Here is a 21,892-nt window from a genome sequence, read left to right as displayed (position 1 = left end):
CTATGCTAGTTTCAAATTCAAGATCTAAAATCCCAAGCCTCTCAAAAATTATATTAGTTTACTAATTTTATTTTATTTGGCAGAGTCATTTCAGATTTGATCCTAGCCCACAGACCTAATCATCACAATTTTATTTTTGGTCTCTAGAACAAAATCGTTTTTCATTTTAACTAAGTACCGGTACAAAATAATGGGGTGTCCTGTATCAGCCCTTTAAACTAATTTACAACTTGTAAAATCCCCAAATAATCCTCTCAATTGGTGAGAGACAGATGAGTTAGAGAAGTCCTCTGTTAAGATTGAAATGCTATGTGGAAGTAGAAAAACATTAAATCATTAATACCTTAACTTGATTTAGTGAATTGGTTTATTGGATTAGCTCTAGCAGAGAGCAGGACCCCGAGAGAATAACATGCATGATAGATTAGGTTTTGGTGAAGGACTACAATGTCTTTGGCATCACTTCTTATTGTTTTATGGGCTTTGCTGTAATTGTTTTATAGGTAGATCTGAATCTACCAACATTTTTATCATAATCCCCTGGGTTTCCTGGCATTAGGTGATAGCTGGTAGTAGGTATTAGGGGTGCTCTGACAAACTTCCTGCCACTTTGGTGTTTGAGAGATAATACAAATTGTGAAGTATCTACTCTGTAAAAGAAAATTAAACAATTTACTGCTCATGGTGTTCTCCCAATGAGACAGAAAAGACCCATCGTATATATATATATATATATATATATATATATATATATATATATACGATATATATATATATATATATATATATATGAAAAAATATTAAAAATCATTCATTCAGAAATGTGTGAGAGCAATCTGGTTTTAACATATGGTGCCTCATTGGAATTCATAGGGATTGTCTGGCTAAGCAGATGTCTTCTCACCTTAGTGAGAATGCTTGTCTTGGCAGAACTGGACTGTTCTATTATATATATAGAATGCATTCAACAAAGCTATCGACAACTTGCTTTGTGCAAGGCACTTGACTATATGCCATAGAGGATGCCAAAATTGATAGGACAAAAATGTCTTCTTAGAAGTAGTTAGGTCTGTTAGCAGGGATGGAATGTGTATACTGATAATTACATTTGAGGTACGTGGCTAAGTGCTATCTGACTGTTGTTCTGTTTAGAAAGGGACATCTAATGGCTCAGGTCCTCTAGGACAGTCCCTAGGAAAGGGAATATTTGATGGGAGTCTGAATGATGAAAAGGATTTCAGTAGTCCAAGATGAGATAAAGGTCTGATATAGAAAAACACACTTAACAAGTAGAAGGGCATGAGCTATTTGTTTATTCATTCATTTATTTATTTACTTATAATGAAAATTGACTGACTAGAAATTAGAGCTTAATGAGTATTATGGCTGGGAAAAACAAGTGTGCCAGATACAGGGAATGATCCCAAAGCTGGACCAAAGAGCTAGAGCAATATTCTCTAAAAAGCAAGTTGTAAATGAAACTCAGTTACTTTTTTATCTTATAAAGAATTTTATTTTTAAAGGAACAAAATTGCAGTTGTTTTAAAAACTGAAAGATAGATGGATGTGTGTATAGGTCTCAAACTTTCTGAATGGAACTAATTCCCTCTCATTTAGTTGATGGAAAACCTTATCTAAAATAAGTACAAAATGCCCTTGGAATTCACATATTTAACATTTGTGATTTTACTGAGGCATCATTTTAAGCAATGTATATTTAGAGCTAGTTCAGATCTTACCTAGTCCCTAGTCCCTGATCTTAAGAAACCATCAATTTTCTAATCACGATCTCAAACACAGTTTATAGTTGACTCTTGAACAAGGTGGGTTTAAACTTCACTGGTCCACTTATACGTTGATTTTTTTTCAATAGTAAATACTGCAGTATTACACTGTTCGTGAATGGTTGAATCTGGGGATGTGGGGGAACCCTGGACACAGAAGGCATACTGTAAATTATACGTTGATTAACTCTACATTGTTCAAGGATCAACTGTATTTGAGAAATTAAATACAATAGTGGTATAAAGGGTCTGCAGGCAACTTAGGGTTCCCCCCACAAGGAGTTACTTTACTCAAATATTGTAGTAAGGAGTTTCAAAACTCCTTCATCTATTTTAAAAAATTATTCACTGTCATAACTCTCACTTAAAAAAATGAAGATGCTTAAGTATCTTATTTCCAATAAAATAAGTAGATATATATATTTTAACTATAATTAAGGCAGTATAAGAAATATACTGTTATAGTACTCAATTCCATTTATTTGTATTTAAAAGGAAAAATTAGCCTAAATTTTTGAAAACTTAAGATAAAATATCATATTTTCAGAATAATTTTGAAGCAATGGCAGTTTGACCCACTTATATACTATCTTACAGATTCTCTCTTTGAGCAAAGGATGGGGAGAGATGTAAGACAAACTTCGACAACCTCTATCCAACAAAAGAATCATTGTATTTGATTTTTTTTTGCGGTGTGTTTTTTATTGTTGGAAAATAGGAAATTTCAAAAACCAGAGACCTAAAAAGTTCCCCTCTTTAGTTTCAAAATGAGTTAGAGCTTATCATCCACTCTGTCTGTGCACCTACACTTAGGCAAGGTCATTGCCGGGCTTTCTTTATTTGTTTATTTATTTATTTTGGAAAAATATTCAATTTTCTGATTTTCCCTACAGGAGACAAATAGACATTGGTGATATCCTTCAGAATAAGACGAGATGACAAGAATTTCAGGTGGTGCACTGATAAAAGTTTGTGTTGGTTTGGAATCCTCAGTCATGTTTTTGTCAATATGTCTTAGTGCTCTTTTACATGGAGACCTGGCGATGGGGCTCCTATCTGATTAGTGGCACAATTTTGAACGTGCTGGCAAGTGTTTTGGATGGCAAATAAAAGCATCATAGTCACCTCCTAGACTTAATTCACTAGTGCTCATTTCAGACTCATTCTTACTTTCTTCTCTTTTAGAATCATTTCTCATTTTATTTTGTCAAAAAGGGGTAACAATAACACCAAAATAAGATTGTACACATTACTGAAACTGAAAGCCATGCAAATAGTTTTAGAGGTCATTTTTTTGTTATTTAATTTTCATTTTTGCCCCCTCTATACCTTAATATACAGTTTGATTTTATGTTAACTTTTCTTTTGTCTTTTTCTTTCTTCTTAATCTCTAAGCTTAGGTTTAGTTTCTTCAGATTTAGGCTCTAAAATGACTTCTTTTGTGTTAGTAATTCTTTTTAGGTGAATCAACCTTGGTAATAAATTAATTTTGTCCTTGTCCATTGACAAACATTTTATTCTACATTTTCAGGTATGTGTTTATTTACTAGGAGATCTGCAAATCTAATTCTTTCCAATTTAAAAGAAGTTCCGGACTAATGACTTATTTCAGAGTTATCCATGGTGTCAAATTACCAAAATCATTAAACCTTTTCTTAAACTGTCATGGGTGAACAGAGTTCTGTGAAAGACATTGCTAGTAGGTTACATTCCACTGAACTAGAATACTCAAAATCAAATCTGTCTGTCTTGAGGAATAGCAGGTATTGGCTCTTCTATTTGTAATGATGCTCTTTGTTCTAAAAAGTCAGCTTCCTGAAGAGGCACTTGAGGTAAACCCTTCACAGGTAAGTCCTTGGAGTCATCATTACTGTTGGAGTTTGTGCCAAAGGGACATACTGGTTTTGAGCAAGTTCTTCTCTTTGTTCTGAAATACATTTTTCTTTCAAAGCAAATAACTGACATTCAAGGTAGCAACACTCCTTTCTCAGCTCTAGGGTGATATCTTGGGCTTTCTTATTTTGAATTTTTCATTTTTCAAGTCCAAAACTAGTGTTCTATTATATTCCAGGTCATTTTTCAACAGTGTAGAAATGTTGGTGATTATCTGGCATGGCCCAGCTTCAAATGACTTGGCCTTTGACAACCTCTACCAACTTTGTGTTCCTTTTCTCTTGCATTTCTTTGTATTTTCAAGACTAACCTGAAAGGACTCTTTAAGGCACTTTTCTTTGGCCATCTTTTGCTTTGGTCACCACCTCTGCCTCCGCCCTCCTCCTCACATTCCAAGGCTCTGCAAAGCTGTTGGCATGACTCTCAGCCCCAAAGATGGTGGTGCCATCTCCTGCTGCCTGCGATCTGAAATTCTCTGCTGCAGTCACCCACTGGCTGTCTGGAGGTGGTCAGATGAGGCAGTGGCTCTGCTAGGCACTTGGGTAGAGTCCCGCTTTGCCAGGCAGCTCAACAACACCTAAAAACAACTTATAAAATATCACAGACCATTGGCCTTGCCATATTCAGTCCCTATCTTAATTTATTTTCTGCTTCCTCAACGAATTTAGTAAATATTTGGTAAGTGTTTTTAATATACTGGACATTTTGTTGGGTGATGGAGATACAGACACAAACCAGACATGTAACAGCCCCACCCTCAGAGAGCTTATATTTTACCAAATATTTTACCCAAATTGCTTTAAAATAAGAAATGGCATTATCTCTGAATTGCCATATGTACCTTTAACTTAATGATACATAGCAGAAAACATGTTCATACAGTCTAATACAACATGATATTTATAAAATTGGTATTTTTCCATTGGAAACATTTTGAGATAATGAGATAGTTGAAGATTAGGGAAGGCAGCATGAAAACATTAGGCTTTTTAGTTGTGAAGGGAAAGAACTCATCTGTAAAAACAGAGAAAGTAGAATGGAGGGAAACTCTGGGCCTCACAATTTGAATTTGGGCCAACCTTGTTTTCTTATAGTTCTTAGAATGTTGCTCTTATTCTGTGCATTCAGCCAGATAACGTGATATTTTATCCTCTGATTATTTCAAATCTAACCAACTTCTACTTTTTCATAAAAATGACCAATGAAACAGAACAATAGTAGAAAATGAGTCAATATGTTAATATTTACATTATTCTATTCTTAGCTGAAGAAGAAATTTTACTGTATGAAATCAAGAGGTTAGATAAATTTATGAGTCTATAAAATTATGAGTTAATTTTTTCCATTTGTACATACAGAGACAGATAGACACAGAGAGTAGAAAAAACTAAAACTGTAAGGTAGGAAAAAATCAGCAGAGATCCCACCACACAGAAATAAACACTGATAACATTTAACCCTAAAAATATCTTGTTAATATAAGTACTATGGCCCTTACCATTTTATGGATGAAGAAGTTAGGCTTAACATCGGTTGGGTAACTTACACAATAGTGCCCGGCTGATAGGTGACGTAGATGTGATATAAACCTGTCTACTTAACTTCAAAGCCTTGTTTTTAGCCAATGTGAATAATTATTCTTGTAAGTTATTATTTCTAATGAGTGATGCATGTGTATTATATTTAACTAATACTCCATTTTTGGATATTCAGATTGTTTCTTTAACTTCTTATACAATGCTACAATAAACACTGAACATCCTTGCCAACCGTTTATAAAGAATAATGTGTATATAGAAATGAGACGACTTCTACAATTGGCATCTTACAAACTACCTTCCAGAATTATTTTCCATGTTTTTTCATTCATAGAAAAAAGTAGAAAGAATGTTACAAAGAGCCCCAGTATATCCCATCAGCTGGCTTCAACAGTGATCATTATTTTACTGCTTCTGTTTCATATATGCTGGTATTTATTTTTACTATAATATTTTCAGAGAAAATCCATATAATGTATTATTTCACTCATAAGTGCTTCAGTATGTATTTCTAACAGATAATAATTGAACTTTTTAATGATTTCCTGTTTCTTTTTTGGCAACTTATGTGTTGAAGAAATAGGACCATTTTTCCTCAAAAATTTTCCATGATCTAGATTTGACTAATCAGTTGTGGTGTTATTTGAACTGTTCTTTTTACCTTTTTTTTTTAAAATATAAATTGGTGATTAGATCTAAAGGCTTGATGGGATTCAGGTTCAAATTTTTTTTTTTGGACAAGAATGCTTTATCAGTGGTGGTGTGTACCATGTCAGAAAGTGTACAGTTTCAGGTTGCCCCATTTTCAGGGATGGCAAGATTGTCATTGGGTTCAGGCACATGTCCTTTAGTCTGTCTTCTTTCTCTCCTTATTTATCTTCCTCTCCTTGTTTAATCTTTTCTGATCTGATATCCTGAAGTTGGTAACTCGTTGTTTCCCATTTCCATGATTACTTGTGATACTGATTTTTTCCCCCATGCTTATTGGCCTTTTGCACTGCCTTACTAAATTGCCTCTTTGTCTTTTGTTCATTGCACTATTTGCTATAGTAGAAGAATGAACAAGGTTTTTCGGTTTTGTATTTTAATGTAATTAGAGACATGTTTAATTTTTTTAATAGCACATTTTTGAGACAGTCTTTTAAAAAAAATGTTCCCAATCTAACAAGAAAAGACATGTCTTATATACTGATTTTATTGACACATACTGGTTAAACTATTATAAAATGAGCAAGTATATTCAATCTCCAAGCCAAAAATACTTCACAAATTTAAGGAAAAACACAGTGTTCTACATAGAATATTTTACTAAATACAGTTTTTTTTTTTAAATAACAAACACCTTCAGGCTCACAGTTACAAAAAATCAGTTCTTAAATTTTTTGTTAAGTCTGACTATCGGAAAGATCATTGCTCTTATTAAATACACTTAGGCAAGAAATTCAACTTTACGATAAAAAGATACAGATGAGGTATAAATTTAAAATATTATGGCAAATGTACATTAATATTGGCTAAGTTTCCTTCCAACAAAGGGTGATGAATAACGTGGTACTTTCATTGGTGAAAACGCGTGTCAACAGCTTTTTATTTTTTACTTCAAGTTTCTCATGAATACTTTTCAAATTTGTGACCAATGATTGTCACTACAGTTTTTACAACAGTGCAATTAAAGTTAATTGGTTCTTAATATGTTTTATTTTCACACCTTTTTCTATTTGTTTGCTTTCTCATATGTTATTGATACTCACCCTTTGCTGTCCTAAGTGCTGCAGATACGTTTCCTAGGTTGTCATTTACCTTTTCTCATATGACTTCCTTTTAGATTTGTAGCATTTAAAAAGCATTGTGAGGTAAACTATGTCAGGACAATTGGTTTTGGTTACTCATGTTAATTATGTTCTTATAAAGTTGCTGCTAACACTGAATTAGCACTGGGTCAGTGCCTCTGGGTGCGCACTGACTAGCATACAATAGGCTCTTTGCTTTGAAATCTTCGCTGCTTAAGGGAATGCGTATTTACAAATGTTAAGCAAAGCAACGGGCTTCTAGATTTGGCAACTGTAAGCATTTTGAAAACCTCTGAGGTGATAACTTCCTGAAACCCCAATTATGTGAGGAAACTAGAGAAGAGGAATTATTCTGGAAAGATGTCATTAAGTTACATTTACAGGATAAATGGCAGAAGAAAATATATATCCAAGAGGAAGGGATAATGAAAAACAATTATGGATTTTCATTAACAGCCTAGAAAACAGGAAGGACTAATGAGAAAAAATATAAGAATATTTATCTAGCATATAATTATGAGAACACAGTATTATCATTCATAAAAATTTCAGCAATTGGGAACCATTCATCGAATTATACATCTAATAACTCTGTGCTTGACAGACCAGTTCACTTTTCTTTTCATATTAAAATATATCCATGGATACATCGTATACATACTCAAACTTTATTTACGTTATTAAGAGCATTTTTTAATCCCATTTATGCCTGAAGTGGCGCAAGGGGGGGTTGCAACATAAAATGAGTATGACAGACACAGGTTCTCTTCTCAGAGAACTTTATTGTTAAGACAAACACCCAGGAGCATAATAATGAACTGTTGATTATAACATTTCCATACCCAATCCCATTGTCAACGTATTTCAAGCAATATTAAATATAATTGGAATACAACCCTGGAGTATGTGATAACTGTGTATCACTCTTTTTTTATGCCACCAAAGCTGAATGCAAAATCAACTAGGGAATGTGTTCATTTTTACCTATCAGTGTTGTAGGCAGATAAAGCTCTGTTTGTCCTGGCCTCTGTGGCACGTTGATATCACTGACCAAACACCAATTTGGGCTGTGTTCTTTTGTGCAGGAAAGGAACAGGAGCAATTTAAATCACCCTTAGGCAACTTTCATTGTCTCATTCATGTTCCCTTTCTTGGCACTGATGACTTATCTTGGCTCTCCTATTAACTTCTGTGTGACTTGAGGGATACGGAAATTCAACAACTCGTGTGATCTATCTCATTTGTAAAATGCAGCTAATCTACTTACTGTGGCAATGAGTGGAATTCGTAATAACACCCAGGCAACTCTAATTAGCTGAATAACTAGAAATAATTTGCCACAAATTTGGAGGCAACACATAGGTTATATAAAATGTTTTCTGTATAACATATAGATATCTCTGCAACATACCCCACTGGGTAGGATAAAAACGAACCTTAGGTATACTGTATTTCTGTCTTTACAAGAGCCTTGGGTGGTTTTAGTCTTCTTTACTTTAAGCCAAATATTTGGCATAAAATATCCAGATTAGATAAAAATATGCTGGACTGTACATATGTAATGTAATTACTCTTCCTACTTTAAAATCATCTGTTAGATTTCATCAGCTAGTTAATCCTTTCTGTAAAGAACTTATAAACACTTTCACACCAAATACTCTTAGTTCCCTTCTCCCTTGCCGCTTGTATCTAGAGGAGCTAAAAAAAACTAATTCTTCATTTCCCCAGCCTCCCTTGCAGCTAAGTTTGGCCTTGTAACAATAGCTCTGGTCAGTGAAACGTGAGCAGAGGACTGCTGGAGTGTTCTTGAAATGGTTTTGCTTTTCTAGGAAAAGAGGCAGAGGCTACTGATTTTGTTCATTCTCCTGCCTTATCAGGTTGAAAGAAGTCTGCAGTAGCTATCTTGAGAAAAAGACCAAAATAATAAAAAGAACAAGGAGATGACTTTCCTGAGCTATTAAATCAATACCAACAGCTTCCTACTTTCAGAATTCTAATAACGTGAGGAAAAGTGTACCTTTATTTAAACCTCTATAAGTGGATTCATCTTAAGCTAAACACATTCTCAAAACAAGATAAGACGTGAAGAATACACATGCAATTATATGTGTATGTGTGTGTATACTTGTTAATGAAGAAAGAAATTTGAGGGGAGAAGATACAAAAAAATCAGTTGTATATTACTGTAAGGCTAGTGAAAATCATTATTTTAGCAAAATTAGTATAATTGTAAATAATTTTTAAAATTATAACGTTATAAGCACCCACTGAATTGAGACTATCCCCAATCATTAGGAAGCAATCACTTCCTAACATTCTCTTTCTCCCCCAAGAAAACCCTTGCCACAGAAAAGACAAGAATTTAAACTCCCTCGGGTTGGGTCAGAGGATGTGACTTAATCATCAAGTGTGTATTACCGAGATTCTTCTTAATGAAACTATTAATTTACTGTCATTTAAAAGACAAAGCAGAATTTAAATTGATTGTCAACGGAACTTGGTAAATATTTCTCAAGTTCATTTTTGAAAGCAGTGCTGTGCTAGCATTGCAAGGTATACAAAAAAGTATGACTCTTAATGTCTTCCTCTTTAAGAGGCTTACAGTAAACATTGAATATATGTTTTAAAAACTTGAGGCTTGTAATCATGATGCAGCATACAAAATTTAATGCCAATTTTAGATACCTAGAAAGTGGATTTTATTAGTAAAATCCAGGTCCTTTTGGTTATTTTAAAAAAAGTATGCTTCAGCTTTTTGTACTTAACATTCTAAAATATTGATAGATCAGTAATTCTCCATTATAATAAAAATCTTCAGTAGTACGGTACCGTATGTACATCCATAGAAGAACTCTCATAATCAAATGTTTAGTAAAATAAAAATGAAGCCTTCAAGTCCTGTATGTTTGCTTCCTCAACTGATTCAGCATTCTTTAAATTTATCATTATTATAATGTGGAAAACTTAATGAGAAAGTCTTTTCCAGACGCTTGATGACTTGATACATTCATGGACTTTATGACAAGGGGAAGTAGTAATCTAAGGCCTAGAAAGACCAACTGAAAAATAAATTTCACTTGAAGTAATCCATATTGCTAATGAATGACCATGGTTCGTTTGGATTCTACCTTTAAAGATACGTTGTCAAAAATGTTAGCTGTACCAGGTCTCCAGAGAAATGAAATAGCCAATATTTCAAAGTGGAAGGGACACATTCGTAATGGCGAGGGCCAGGCCAGAGTAGGGGCGATGAGATTAACTGATTAACTGTTCCATAATAAATTACTTCTCCAACCCAGTGAAACTTCCACATTCAGATGATACTGCAGGAAAGTGAGAACATGTGTTTTTGAAGAAATTCTGTCAGAACTCGTGCCTAACTTTAAATGTTGGAAGCCAAGGTCATTGAGTGTTCTTTGAGAAGAATTTAATTTCCATACTGTATTTGCATTTTTAATCCTACATCTATTTTGTCCCAAGCTATACGACAAAGAAATTCAATCTCTGATCAGTAACAAAACCACAATTGTCTGCCGGCCAGTTTCACTGCTGGTGCCCTTTTCTTTTCATGCATTTTGCTCACAGCTGTGATAGCTGAATGGATGTCCCAATTCCCTGGGAATAATGGTGGCAGCAGCTAGAGATGAGAGTTCAGCTCCAGGCAGGACTAGGATGGCCTCTATCAAGAAGGTATAAGTCAAATGCAAGTAAGTTAGCCGAAGCAAGCGTATTATTAATATGAGGTGAGGAATCACATCTGATTTGCTTATCAGTGTATCATCAGCACATATTACAATGCCTGCAACATAGTAGATTCCCAATCAAGAGTGTTCAAGACTCTAGTCAGAAAAAAAAAAAAGACAGAATTATCTTGGGGGTGTCATTTATAAGAAGCACACATTAGCAGCAAGGATAGAGTGTGGCGCAAAAATCTTTCTGAGCTGAAGGGGTGTGTTACATACTTAGAGTCAAAAATCAAATTCTCAGAGAGCTTGTAGGACTTGAGTCTCCAAGTGGAGGAAATGATTTTGTCTGCAGGACTCAGCATCTCAACCTTATGATGAGAGTAGCTGACTGGTATAACAACAACAACAACAAACATATCCAAATCTCAGCAAATAATTGCAATGAAAGGCTGACTTCACATTTTTTTAAAAGTCCAGTGCAGGTCCCAACAGAGTACGCTCTATGTAAGCAATCATTCAGGGATCCAGGCTTCCTTCTTTTCCTTCCCTTCCCTTTCCTTCCCTTCCCTTCCTTCCTTCCTTCCTTCCTTCCTTCCTTCCTTCCTTCCTTCCTTCCTTCCCTCCATCCTTCCTTCCTCCCTTCCTTCTTTCATGCATTTACTTCCTCTAAATCTTTGGAATTTTCTTTATCAGCCAGAAGATGAGGAAAGAGAATGAGGTATATATGTACTCAGAAATTGGCACACATGACTTCCACTCACATTCTGTTGTCCAAAAATAAGTCACTAGGTTGTGCCAAAGGGGTGTGGAAAATGTCTCATTTTGCTCAGGGGAAAGGGAAGAACATGGGAGTTGGTAAGTACTAGCCTTGTCTGTTACAGTCCACTCTTCAGAACAACACATACTTATTTCACTCTTTTCCCCATGTGTAGAACATACTCACTTCTCCTCCAGGAAGTCCACCTAAAATCCCATGTAGTCACTGGATCCAGGTCAAAGCATAGGGACAGTACTTGGTGGTAAGTAGTCCTCTCCGTGGGATCTGAATGTGGTTCCTTGCAGGCCAGAAGCCTAAAAAGGAAAAAAAAGTCATCTACAACCTCATACATAACAGTAATATAAAATGATGGAGCATAATCAAAACATCATAATAGAAACTTATTTTTAAGTAGAGAAAGGTTGGAAGACCTTTCACATAACACTTCTGAAACACGAGTAGGCAGGATGTGAAGACTCCTACCGTGGTGGGGGGTGAGAAGGATGCCCCTTAATTAGACTCCAGTTCTACTAAGAAGAACACACTCATCTATTGTTTTTCTGAGTCCTCAGGCTCCAGGCTCTGTTTGGGAAGTTCTTCCTTTTCTATTAGCCTCCATCACCAGATCTGATGCGAGAATTGGGGGGTATGCCTACCTTGGTGGATGCCCAATATTCACAGTTGAGTTCTGGCACATGTAAGTACTGGGGCCAGAGAGTTATTTTAAATATCAAATGGGTTCAGGCTCCTGATTTCTTTGGCCATAAAGTTTTCTTGAAAACTTTGTAGGCTTTTGATCTTTTTTGATTCAAGTCAACACTATGTCAATAATAAGACCCAAGATCTTTCCTGTGCATTCCAGTCTGTCTGTACTGAATGGTAGCTGCATTAGGCCATCAGACATGGCTGGGGAGGCTGTATCCTGAATCTGACCTTTGCTGTAACAGCTAAGACTTCGGAGACCTTTGACTCTCAGAGACAAATTTTGAGGTCTTAGTTCCTATTGTTTGAAGCCTAGAAGTAGTCGTCTTGAGCATTCCTTCAAGGCTTCAGATTGATGGACTCTCTCTTCCCTATCATTTCTGCCAACAAATCTACCAGTTCTTGTTTAAGTTCATGTCTTTCTCACAATATTCAAGTGAAAACAGCAATAACATCCAATACACGTGATCGTGTTGATGCTTTTTGATTACTTCCTCTAGAGCTACAGGCTCTGTGAGCTGGTGCTTGCTTCCAAGCTTTCACTGGTGACAGTTTTCCCAAATGTCTAAAAAGGCAGAACAGAGCTTTCCGGCTTTATAGCTTCTCTCTCCTTGCCATCTATAACCCCAATATCTAGCCTGAATTTAATGTCCATATTTTAGTTTTTGTTATGGTAACACCCAACTTCAGAGTATCAATTTCTATATTAAGAGACACTTTTTTTTGCTGCAGTAAACAACCCCCATGTCAAGTGGCTTAAACAATACAAGTTTACTTCTTACTCATGTTGCAGTGCAATGCAGCTCTCTGTTTGGCACGTGTGCAGGCTCTGCCCCAGGGCTTCAGAGACCCCTGTCTCTTTCATTTGTGACTGCTTCTAGATCAGCAGTTCTAACTGTGAACCTCTGGGTGAGGGTAGAAGCAGTAAAGTCCAAACATTTTAGTAATTAATGAAAATTATTTGCCTTCTTTTAGTATCTTGACATTTGCACTGATGGTAAAAAAGCAGTGGTGAGTAAAACCACTGCTGCCTTCACATGGATCAAAGCAGTGACATCAAACTGTGATGGTCCTGCCATTTCAGTGCCACTCTCTTGCAGTCAAACATCATCAATTTCTCTGAAGAATGTCCTTGGTGAAGGAAGATTAATTATTTTAAGAAATCCTAACTTTTGATTGCAAATCTTTTTCATGAAGAAATAGAAATTGTGCATAAAGCACGCCTGCTGCACACCAAAGTCTGATGTTTGTCTCATGGAAAAGCCTTTGTTCTAGTGTTTGAATTTCAGACCAAACTTGTCTTTTTTTTTTTTCTGGAATAATATTTCTACTTGAAAGAACAGACAGTTCAGACCTGAGTATTTGGCAGAAGTTTCCTCAAAAGTTAACAAAGTGAGCCAGTTATTTCAAGGACAACAATTGCCAGTATTTGTGGTGGCAAATGGTAAAATTCAAGGTTTCAAGTGAAAATTAGAATTTTGGAAAACTTGTTTGTGCCACTCTAAGCTTGAAGGCATCTCAGTGTTTGAAGACTTTTCTGATGAGGTTGATGGTTACATGATATTGCATAAGGAAATATGTCAACACTTGGAAAATATGTTTTCCAAATAACCAATGCTTGATATTACAAAGTCGTATATTGGTAAACTATCCATTCAAAGTGCAAGACAGAGCCATGGATTTTAATGCATCAGAAGATTAAGTTTGTAATACGATTTCAGATTTCATACTGCAACAAGGCTTTAAGAAACTAAGAGCTTTTGTGTAGTATCAAAGGAGAGTATCCAAAATCATCTTGAAATACTTCCCCCTTCTACAACTGCTTATCTATATGAGGCTAAATTTTCTTCATATGCAGAAACAGATGTGAAAATCTAGTTACATTAAACCATCATTAAAGAAATTTACAATAATGTAAATAATGCTAAGCTTTTCACTAATTTTTTTTTAAATTACAGCTGTTTTAATGGAAATAGAATGGAATGTTCTTGACGATATTTCTTCCAAAGATTGTTCTTATCTTTTCCTACTCATTTCTACTTGATCTTTGCTTGCTTTGCAAATATGTGTCTTTTTCTCTAATTATCATTTATTGAGCCCTTACTATGAATTGGTCTTGGCAAGTTGCTTTTCTTTTATATTTGAAGTAATACTCATAAAAATCCCATGAGGTAGCATTGTTATTCCCATTTTATAGATGAGGCAATCTAGGTGCAAGATGGTGAGTTAACTTACCCAACATCTTCTGCAACCGGAATTCAAACCCAGATTTATCTAATACCATTGTCTCTGTTCTTTCCATTTTTTAATACTCCATTGTAGAAAAATGACTGTCCCAAATCAAAGTCTGGCCATCTGATTCTCTATAGATTTTAATAGTTTTCATAGATTCTCTATTTTAACTCAGATTGTTTGGAATCTTAGGATTTCAGGAAATCTTTAGAACTGAATTTAAATCATGTTCTAGACTTAGATGCCTACGGAAGATTTTCTTTCACTAGAAAACTTCCTGGCTAAAATATCATAGGTGTTTAATAATCACACTCAATCTCTTTACTAAAATACGATGTTCATTTTTCTACTTGCAAAGTGTTAGCGTGCAAATTGCCTTGTCAGGTTCTATCATTTCCATTGGTAAAGATATGTCTGTACCAGACTTTCTAACTAGTCTAGTTGCAACTGCTCTAGCAAGTTCAGTCTCTGGAAGAAGTAAATTTACTACCACCTTTCTTCTTTTTTGCTGCCTTCCTGTCTTTTAAGTATCTCATCACCCTCTTCTAGAGCTGTTGAAATAAATAGGGTACACAATCCCTTGCTTTTCATCTTTTTTTCTATTTGCCTCAGTCCAACTATTCCTACTCATTATTGACTGAGAGAAGCACTTCCGTAGTTCAAACATTTACTCAATGCCCCTCAAGTGTCTCCTGAATTAAGTAAAAATTCCAACTTGGGATGTATTCATAGCCTCTTTCTGTGCCTTGGCATTTCTTTCCTTACTCCCAGCTACTTTCTCTAAGCACTTATTGGACTAGACCACTCTTTTTCTAACTTTTTACCTGCTCATGCCTTTTCTTTCATCAGTAGTGTTCCTTCCATTCTATATATGCCCAGTTAAATGCTTTTGATTCTTCAATGTCTCTCTGAATCCTGACCTTTCTCCAAGACTTCACGAGGTTACTATATATATAATCTTTCTCTTCTCTGAACTCCCACTTTCCTATTTGCACCCTTCCTAGAGTCTCTGTTATGTTACATTTCACATGATCTGTTTGTGCACTTGGCTTACTTTGAAATAAAACTTGTAACTTCCTTCAACAAAGAAATCCTGCCATACTCATCTTCGATCTTAATAATGTCTTATATATAAGTTACTCATTCTGTGTAACTATAGGTGACAATGATTTCCACCTTCATAAGTTTGCTAATTATCTGATATAGGTTGAAAATTCTATGAGAATAAATGTCATATAAAAAGTAGATGGTTTTCTAAATCATTATTCCTTTGGCACTACTTTTGAGACAGAATCTTTCTTGTCATGTGTGTACAATACTTTTGTTACAGTTATTATCCAAATGACTTTTGTCTATATTTGGGTTTTCAGTTAGTTCAATACCATTTCTCACATGATAGTCTATTCAAAAAGGTCATAAAAAAACAAAAAATTGTGCTTTTTCTTATAACTTGAAGATACTCCATTATTGTGCCTGACCTTAGCATCTCTGGATTATGGACTTCAAGATAACCCATGGTTATTTATTCTATAACCAGAAGAAAGATGAACTTTATACATCAAAATCCAAAGGTGTGGAACTCTCAGGAAATCTTGACTCTCCTTGAAATCCAATACCTGACATAATGTTCAGAATGAGGAGAACTGTATAGAAACTCATTTTGAAGTCATGATAAAAAGAACCGTAATGGATTTTTAGAAGACTCAGTGCCTCAGGGGAAAGTACAGTGCTCCATTCATGTGCTTTTCCAAGTGTGGGAAAGATCTTTCCAATAATTCTCCAGAATGTTTCAGAGATCAGACTATTATTCATATTAGCAAGTGAAAACTAAATGCACTAAATATGCTCAAGGGTTAGAAGCTTACAACCAGTGGCTACTCTTAATAGACAGTAGGCTCAGGACTGGCCCCAGGTCTTTCTCAGGGCGATGTCTTGAGTAGTTCCTGGTTTCTGGTCTGCCTCCTCTGGGCAGGAATCAACTTGTCTGACATTCCTGGGAGTGCTCAGAGCATTTTGATAAATCAGAGTCCCAGTCTGCTGCTCTTTGGAGCTTTGAGAAAGGAAGAAGAGCTTTTTATCCTTACCTTGACTTCTGATCCAATATGAGGATAAAATTCTTCCCAGTACAACTGACAGTGGAAATGGACAGTCCTTCAGGGGAACTCCAGTCCCAACCACATGGGCATGGTCTTATAAAAGCTTCTGAAAGACAATTAAATTAATTTAAAATTTAGTTGATTTAAATCAGTACCCTCTGGATTATAGAGTTTTAAATGGTACCACAAAGCAAAAGATGTATTTTCTGCAGTCCTCAATGATTTGGAGATGGAGAGATTACCTCTTGATATAGAGTAATCTCAATCAATTGAGAGAAAACTAACATTCCTGTTTAAATTCCAAAGATGGGTAGTTTTGGTAAAAGAAACAATAGGTTTAAATGACTAAATAGGACATTTAATTTCTCAATTTAAATCAACTACTTTACTATACTGAAGTATGCCCTAGGAACTAGGGCTTAATAAAAACCCATAGCACTGGTTTTTCCCTGACAGTGGAACAACCAGGTATAAATTTAAACCATATTGTAGGAATCAAGACTCCAAAAACTATTTTTATTTTTATTATTATTTTAAAAACTTCTTTTACTTTACTTTTCTGTCCTCTTCTTTCACTTAATATTGTGTTTATGAGGTTCAGTTTATCCATGTTCATTTTTGTATGTTTCCTTTTTCTTAAGTAGACCTGTCTCTGTTTCTTTGTTTATAGTGATGATGAGCTTTGTGTGTTCCCAGTTTGGGGCTACTATAAAGAATGTTAAGAGTAAACATTCACTTCATGTACATGTACACACATTTTTTTTGCACCCAGTAGTTGAATGGCTTAATAATAAGATATATGTACATTCAACTCCAATAAATAATACCAAAATGTTTGTCAAAGTTCTCAAGCTATTTAGCCACTTCAGCAGAGAGTTTCTGCTGTTACACATCACCCACTATGACAGTACTGTGAGTTTAGCCATTTCAGTGGACATGTAGTAAAATCTCATTGTGGTTTCAATTAACATTTTCCTGATGACTAATAATGTTGAACATCTTTTATATGCATATTAGCCATTTGGTTATGTTTATTTATGAAATTCCTGTATAAGACTCACATTTTTTTTCAAGCCATCCTTATTTCTTAGTAAAATTTCTGTAAATATTCTGTATAAATATTTTACATTGATTACATGTGATTTAAATATCTTCTACTCTATGGTTTGTTTTCTCCACCTTTAATAAGCAGAAGGTTTTAAAATTTTTAATATATAATTTATCAATTTGTTCTGATTGGGGTATGCTTTTCCTAGCCTCTTTAAGAAATATTTGGCTGTCACAATCATGAAGATACTCTCCTATTACTTTCTAGAAGCTTTATCATTATTATTTTTTGGTTTTTATATTTTAATCTATACTTATTTAGATTTGATTTTTGTATGTGATGTAAGGTAGATACCAAGTTTTCCTTTTTCCAGGATGGCTACCCAGTTAGTCTAGCAGCATTTATTGAAATCTAATCCTATCCCTATGTTTAGCAGTGTCATTCTTATTACTAATCAAATATCTATATATGCATCTTTCCTTTCTGGACTTTTTTTCCATTGATTGATTTTTCCATCCTTATGCAAATACTACATATTTTAATCACTACAGTTTTATGATAATTCAAACTGTTTATGACAGTAGTCCTCCCTCCTTGTTTTTCTATATTGGCTTTGCTATGTACTCTATATACTAGACTATCATTGCCTGTACGTATGAGGCCCTTATCTCTGCTACATGGTATCAGAATATACTAGGATTCATATTCATATGCATTTTAGAAACAATTTGACTAATCCCTCAAAAAAGCACCTGTTGTAATCTTTGATTAGGATTTTATTAAAACAAAATAAAATATAAATAAAAGAGAAATCTGCAAAGAATTGACTTCTTACTATCATATCTTCCAATCCATATATCCTCTAGCTCTATAGATCTTCTTTACTTTTCTCCAATAATATTTAATGGTATTCTGTAAGGTATTGTATGCATAATTTATTCTACTCATATTTTTATGCTATTGTGAATGGCATTTTTTCAACCAGTGCGATTTCCCAAATGTTTGTTTCTAGTACTTGGAAATAAGATTGATTTTTAAATATTAATCTTATATCCTATAATGTTAATACACTCTTTTGTTAATTGTATTAATTTATTCTATAATTTTTGTTATTTTTCTATGTAAATACATTTGTATCATCTTTACAATCTTTATCCATTGTGTTTCTCTTTCTTACCTTATGGCACTCTAAGTATGACAGAAAATACAAATAATGATAAGGAGCACCTTTGATTTTCAGAATCAGAATAAAATTTCAACATTCTGCCATTAAATATAATGTTTGATATAACTTTTATAAGATATCAGATTAAGGAAATCCTTTGCTGTCCCTACCTTGCTAAGAGTATTTTTTTCATGATTAAATATTGAAATTTATTCTGTACTTTTTTGATTAAACTATTAGAATTTTAAAATTATTAGCTCTGTATTCAATGTGGTGAATTACACTGATTTATTTTCAGAAGTTAAACTAACCCTGAATTGCTGTCATTTGCCTAACTAGATCATGATATAATATTCTTTTCATATATTGAAAGATTCAGTTGCCTAAATTTTTTTTAGTAATTTGTATTTTTGTTTGATTAAGCTCAGATTTTCTCCTGCTGTTCTGACAGGTTTTAATTTCGTGATAAAACTGCATAAATGAGTTGGACAGTTTTCCTTCTTATTCTATTCTTAGAAAGTTTGTATAAGGTTGGCATTATTTCTTCCTTAAGTAATTGGTAAAATTTATTGCTAAAAGTAAGTGAGCAGGGAGTTTTCTTTGCTGGGAGGTTTTGATTAAAATTATATGCCTTTAATAATTATAGGAGTATTATGATTTTTATTTTTCCTCATTTTGGTAGGCTGTATTTTACTGGAGTTTCTCTTTCATATAAATTTGGAATGTATGAACAAAATGTTGTTCATAGTAGGCTTTAATAATGTTTAATGTTGCAGAACGTTAGTGCTGGACTAATTTTCATTCCTGATATTACGTATACCTTCTCTTTTTATTTTTTTCTGAATCAGTCTCAGTCAGGAACATAATCAATTCTGTCAATCTTTCCAAAGAACCAACTTTCAGCATTACTACTTTTCTCTACTGTATGTTTACTTGATATTCCATTAATTTATTCTACTTCCTTTAATAGTTCCCAAATTCCATACTCTAAGAAGCTTAATTTGATGTTCCTTTGCTAATTTTTGTAAGTGGATTCTTGACTATTGGTTTTCAGTATACTTTTTAATTAATACATGATTTTATGGCTATAAATGTCTCTAAAGTTTGTCTATAAACAAATATACCTATAAACTTCTCACAAGTTTTAGTAGGTAGTTTTTTTTACTATTATTCTTTTAAAAATATTTTCTAATTTCCATTTTTATTTCTTCTTTGATCTGCGGGTTATTCAGAATACTTGTTCTGAATTTACAAATATCTAGAGTTGTTTTCTTAGATAGCAGCAATGAAGAATTGAAACTTGAAATTAGAAGCACTATACCATTTACATTAGCACCCCAAAATATGAAATACTTAGGCATAAATCTAACAAAATATGTATAAGATGCATAAGATCTATACAAGGAAAACTACAGAATTCTGACGAAATCAAAGAAGAACTGAAATATGTAGATACATTCCATGTTTATTGATGGGGTACTCAATATCGCCAAGTTGTCAGTTCTCAGCTTAATCTGTAGATTCAAGATAATTTCAATCAAAATCTCTGCCAGTTATTTTGTAGATATCGACTAACTGATTCTAAAGTTTATATAGAGAGGCCCAGAATAGCCAACACAATATTGAAGAAGAAGAACAAAGTCAGAGGACTGGCACTTCCCAACTTCTAGCTTATTGTAAAGCTACAGTAATCAAGACAATGTGGAATTGGTGAAAGAATAGACAAATAGATCAATGGAACAAAATAGAAAGCCCAGAAACGGACCTATGCAAATATAAACTGATCCTTGACAAAGAAATAAAAGAACAGTAGAGAAAAGAGTCTCTTCAGCAAATTGTTCTGGAACAACTGGACATCTACCTGCAAAAAATTAATCTAGATACAAACCTTACAGATTTACAGAAATTAATTTAAAATGGATCATTCACCTAAATGTAAATTGCAAAACTATGAAAGCCCTAGAAGATAACATAGTGTAAAACTTAGATGACCTTGAGGTTGATTTTTCAGGCACACCATCAAAGACATGATCCATGAAAGAAATAATTGATAAGTGGAGCTTGATTAAAATTAAAAACTTCTGCTATACAAAAGACACTGTCAAGAGAATGAGAAGACAAGCCATAGGATGAGTGAAACTATTTGCAAAAAACATATTTGATAAAAGACTTATTCAATATATGCAAAAAATGCTTAAAACTCAACAACAGGGGAATGAGTGATTAAAAAATGGGCAACAGTTATGAAAAGACACCTCACCAAACAAGATATACAGGTAACAAATAAGTAAATGAGAAGATGCTCAATGTTTTAGGGAATTGTATTAGGGAATTGCAAATTAAAACAACAATGAAATACCACTACACATCTATTAGAATGGCAAAAATGCAAAACACTGACAACGTCAAATGCTGGTAAAGTTGTGGAGCAACAGGGACTATCATTTATTGCTGGTGGGAATGCAAAATGGCATAGCCACTTTGGAAGACAGTATGGCAGTTTCTTACAAAACTAAACATACTCTCCAATAATCACACTTCTTGGTATAAACCCAAAGGAATTAAAAACTTATGGATGCAAATGGATGTATGCAGCAGCTTTATTCATAATTGCTATTACTTGGAAGCAACCAAGATGTCTTCTAGTAGATAAATGGGTAAATAAACTGTGGTACATCCAGACAAGGAATATTATTCAGAACTAAAAATAAATGAGCTGTCAAGCCATAAATAGACATGGAGGAAACTTAAGTGCATATTACTAAGTTAAAGAAGCCAATCTAAAAAAGCCTACATACTGTGTGATTCCAACTATATGACATTCTGGAAGGCAAAACTGTTGAGATAGTAAAGAAGATGAGTGATTGCCAGGCCATAAGGGATGCAGGAAAAGATACATAGACAGAACACAGGATTTTTAGAGCAGTGAAACTATTCTGCATGATACTACAAAATGGTAGAGACATAAATGTATATTACATTTGTGTTGTGCATTTATATTATAATACATAATACATACATAATATATCTGTTTTACATATGTCAAAGCCCCTACATTGCACAATAACAAGAGTGAACCATACATAATGATGTATCAGTTGTAGTTACTGTACCACTGTGGTGTGGGATGTGGATGGTGAGGAGGCTGCAGAGAGTAAAGTAAACTGTGTACTTTCTCCTTGGTTTGCTGTAAACCTAAAA

The 21,892-nt window shown here is 34.1% G+C and overlaps 1 protein-coding gene and 1 pseudogene across 1 annotated transcript in view; one reads left to right on the top strand and one right to left on the bottom strand.

Moving 5' to 3' along the window:
- Positions 1-21,892, top strand: part of LRRC7 (leucine rich repeat containing 7) — a 426,756-nt gene that overhangs the window by 35,586 nt on the left and 369,278 nt on the right. The window lies entirely within an intron of this gene.
- LOC140700836 (shugoshin 1 pseudogene) lies at positions 3,519-4,023 on the bottom strand (annotated as a pseudogene).

Source organism: Vicugna pacos, chromosome 13 (assembly GCF_048564905.1).
Source record: "Vicugna pacos chromosome 13, VicPac4, whole genome shotgun sequence".
In the NCBI taxonomy this organism is placed as follows: Eukaryota; Metazoa; Chordata; class Mammalia; order Artiodactyla; family Camelidae; genus Vicugna; species Vicugna pacos.
Note: the sequence above shows the minus strand (reverse complement) of the source record. Positions and strands in the feature narration are given on the sequence as shown.